We start from the raw sequence: 4,680 nt of genomic DNA on the forward strand, positions 1-4,680 counted from the left end.
AAGAACTGAAGCAATCTTCAAAAAGCAAAACAGCTGGACGCGGTAGTGCACGCCTGTAATCCCAGCACTTTGGGAGGCCTAGGCAGGCAGATTGTTTGATGTCAGCAGTTCAAGACTGGCCTGGCCAACATGGTGAAACCCCGTCTATACTAAAAATACAAAAATTAAGCTGGGCACGGTGGGAGGCGCCTGTAATCCCAGCTACTGGGGAGGCTGAGGCAGGAGAATCACTTGAACCCAGGAAGTGGAGGTTGCAGTGAGCCAACATTTGTGCCACTGCACTCTAGCCCGGGTGACAGAGCAAGACTCCATCTCAAACAGCAACAACAACAACAACAAAAAAAGCACACCAAAGTTGGAGAACTCATTACCTTACTTTAAGACTTACTATAAAGCTTAATAATCAAACTTAAACACAAATATTACCAAATATAACTGTTCTAGTTATTTATTATTGTGTAGCGAACTACCCTAAAATAGTGGCTTAAAAACAGTAACATGGCCAGGCACAGTGGCTCATGCCTGTAATCCTAGCACTTAGAAGGTGAAGGTGGGAGGATTGCTTAAGGCCAGGAGTTCAAGACCAGCCTGGGCAATATAGCAAGACCCAATCTCTGCCAAATACGAACTAGCAAAAAAAAAAAAAAAAAAATAGCCAGGAGTGGTGGTGCATGCCTATAGCCCTAGCTACTTGGGAGGCTGAGGCCAGAGGATTGCTTGAATCCACGAGTTTGAGGCTGCAGCAAGCTATGATCACCACTGTACTCCAGCCCAGGTGACAGAGGGAGACTGTCTCAAACAAACAAAACCCAATAACATTTATTTTGCTCATGAACCTGGGGGCTGACTAGGCTCAGCTGAACAGTTCTCATTTGGTTTCTGCCATGAACATGCAGTCAGCTGGTGGCTGGGACTGGAGTCATCTCTAAGGCATCCTCACTCACATGTCTGGCACCCAAGCCAGGACCCACTCAAACAGCTGGGGCTGGAACAGCTGAGGCCCCTCAAGCCCCTCCTCTCTATGTACCCTTTCCAAATATGGGCCTCAAGGAGACCAGAAGTCCTACAAGGCAGCTGTAGGAACAGTGAACATCCAGAGCCAGGTGGAAATAACATGGCTTTAATAATCTACACTTGGAAGTTACCCAGAGTCACTTTCTCCTCATTCTATCCATTAGGAGTCAGTGCCTGAGGACAGTCCATATTCAAAGTGAGGAATTAGACTCTGCACATAAAAAAAAAAAAAAAAAAAAAAAAAAAAAAAAAAAGGGCATGGTGGCTCATGTCTGTAATCCCAGCACTTTGGGAGGCCAAGGTGGGTGGATCACAAGGTCAGGAGATTGAGACCATCTTGGCTAACACGGTGAAACCCCATTTCTACTGAAAAAAAAAAAAAAAGTAGCTGGGTGTGGTGGCGGGTGCCTGTAGTTCCAGCTAATCGGGAGGCTGAGGCAGGAGAATCGCTTGAACCTGGGAGGCGGAGGCTGCAGTGAGTCAACATGCCACTGCACTCCAGCCTGGGTGACAGAGTGAGACTATGTCTCAAAAAAAAAAAAAAAAAAAAAAGCCAGGTGCAGTGGCTCACTCCTATAACCCCAGCACTTTGGGAGGCCGACGCTGGTGGATCACCTGAAGTTAGGGGTTCAAGAACAGCCTGGCGAAACCCGTCTCTACTGAAAATACAAAAATTAGCTGGGCGTGGTGGTGCATGCCTATAATCCCAGCTAGTCAGGAAGCTGAACCCAGGAGGCAGAGGTTGTAGTGAGCTGAGATTGCACCACTGCACTCCAGCCTGGGCGACAGAGCGAGACTCCATCACACACACACACACACACACACACACACACACACACACACAGACAAAAGGCAGACATGTTTCTAAACCTCTCTGGGAACCAAAGAAATGAAGAGCCTGAAATAAAAATCACTCTTGGTCTAAATGAAATTTTGGTCCAAACAAGAAGGCACCTGGTAAAATGGTGGGAAATGCACCTGAGACTCTTTTTGAGCTTTCCTAAGGCTCCAGGTGAGATTTATCCACAGTGGGAGGTGGGTGAGAAGGCAAGAAACCTGAGTGAGGGCTGGAACTTTTCCCCACCCCATATAAAGTCTGAGCCTTACTTGACTGGATGAGGTTGTGCCGTCTGGCCTTTTCTGTGCTTTTGGAACATGCTGTTCCCACTGACTGGGCTGCCCTTCCTCTCTCTCATCTAGCCATCTCCTGTTCATTCTTCGGGCTCAGCTTAAGCATTTGCTCCTCCAGGAAGCCTCCCTCCATCATCAATCCTGGGTCAAGTGCTTCTTCCACTGGATTTTGTAAGTCCCTGTCCTCTGCCCTTTCTCCCATCCAAGTACTAACCAGGCCCAACCCTGCTTAGCTTCCGAGATCAGACGAGATCGGGCGCGTTCAGGGTGGTATGGCCGTAGACCCTCTGCCCTTTCTCAATGCTCATTGGTGTCTGTCTCATTGCTGCATATTTACATGTTCATCCCTTTTCCTCTTACTAAAGTTTAAGCTTCTTGAGGGCACAAGGCAGTGTTTTGTACTCCTCTGTATCCATAGCACCCTAGTAAAGGTGATGGGTGATTTAAGCGAGAGAATGGAATATTCCTGAGCTATGTCAGGACTCAAAGCCGCACAAGGAAGCAGCTGCAAGATCTCTCACTTTGTCCCGAGGTCTCCTGCGTCACCTCCCTGCACAGGCAAACCAAAGCTGCGCAAAGCACATCTGACGCCGTGATTAGTAGTTCCTTAGTGGGAGTAGCCAACACTGCAGTCTGCTCAACCGCGGCCTCCCCTCCAATATCCCCAAATCGGTCAACTCCTCTTCCCAGTTCCTCTCTGGGAGTAGACCGACCTGCTTCCCACTAAAACCACAGACGCGATAATAGGAGGAAAAAAAAAAAGAGTTGAGAGTAGGACAATTGGTGGCAATGAGATGAACACAGATTAATGATGCAGACCTCGCCCTGGCCTCCCCAGCCTAAGCTGGGGAAAGTTCATAGTTGATACCCATTAAAGGGCTTAATGAAATAATTATAATTCACACCCCAGAGCATCAGAGAATCAATACTGGGGAACTTTGAGCCACTCTGGGGGTGGCACCCCACTGGCTGCACAGTTCAGCGCAGCAGGCAGAGCTGGTGGAAGTAAATGCAGTTGACACGGAAGTTGCATTAAAAGAGGGCAATAATAGATTAAAAGCTGCCGGGATCCTGGCGACTGGCCGTCGATATCCTTTATTCCCTGTCTCGCCCCAATTGTGCCCCCTCTGTGCGCTATTAGCCCAAATCGATAGGCTGTCAATTGACATCACTGGCTACAGCATTAATGCAAGCTCACAAAAGAAGTCCGAGCCTAGATTATCACTTCTCTCGCTTCCAAATTACCACATAATGCAGGCCACGGGCAGCTTGTGACATGTTAACACTATACACGATTTGTTGGGATTGGACTAAACATTTCATAGCTAAAGATTTCATCAGAGACTTGATGACAGGAATAAACTGCTGCCCACGGGGAAATCACTGGAAATAATAGAATTAGGCATTGTTAGAGAATCCGGAGGGATGTTGGAGGGACGAGGAAGGATGTCGGGGAGCAGGACCTACAGCTGGTGTCCTGCTGTGGGAGCAGCTTCAGGGAAAGAGATGGCAATTAAAAGGCCTTTTTGTTCGTCCCACTAAAGAACAGGTATTTGGATCTTGTCTAGGGCTTACTTACTTTGTATTTTTGTGCAAAAGTTGGGAAGGGAATTTCTCCTCAATGATAACAGGGAATATAACTGCTGTGGGTCAAATTGAGTCCTTTTTCCCTGCGGCCCACCCAAATATGTTGAAGTCCTAATCCCCAGAACCTCAGAATGTGACCTTCCTTATTTGGAAATGGGGGTCTCTTACAGAAGTAATCAAGTTATAATGAGGTGCAGTAGGACATGTGTTCCTATAGAAAGGGGAAATTTGGGCCGGGCATGGTGGCTCATGCCTGTAATCTCAGCACTTTGGGAGGCCGAAGCAGGCAGATCGCTTTGAGCTCAGGAGTTTGAGACCAGCCTGGGCAACATGAAGAAACCCAGTCTCTACAGAAAAAAAATGTTTTAAGTTAGCCACGTGTGGTGTCTCACATCTATAGTCCCAGCTACTTTAGGGGGCTGAGGCTAGAGAATTGCTTAAGCCTGGGAAGCAGAGGTTGCAGTCAGCCAAGACTGTGCCACTGCACTCCACCCTGGGCAACAGAGTGAGACCCTGTCTCAAAAAAAGGAGGTGGGGAGCAGGAATCTGGACACAGAGACAGACAGGTACAGAGAGATGACGTGAACACACACAGAAAGTAGACAGCCATGTGACTGGAGTGATGCAAGAAACACCCGAAGCTACCAGAAGCTCATAGAGAGGCATCGGACAGTTCCCTCCCTCGTGCCTTTAAAGGAAGCAAGGCCCTACTGACACCTTGATGTCAGGCCTCTAGTCGTCAGTAGATTTCTGTTGTTTTAAGCTACACAGTTGTTGGAACTTCGCTACAGCAACCTTAGGAAACAATACTAATTATTATAATCTAATTAATAGTGATAATAGCCCCGATTTATTGAGCACTCTGAGAGTCTGACACAGACTGGCTAATTTCATCCTCATAACAAACTAATGGTTGAGTATTATAACCCCCATTTCTTTTTCACTTTT

Source organism: Macaca thibetana, chromosome 14, assembly GCF_024542745.1.
Source record: "Macaca thibetana thibetana isolate TM-01 chromosome 14, ASM2454274v1, whole genome shotgun sequence".
NCBI lineage: Eukaryota > Metazoa > Chordata > Mammalia > Primates > Cercopithecidae > Macaca > Macaca thibetana.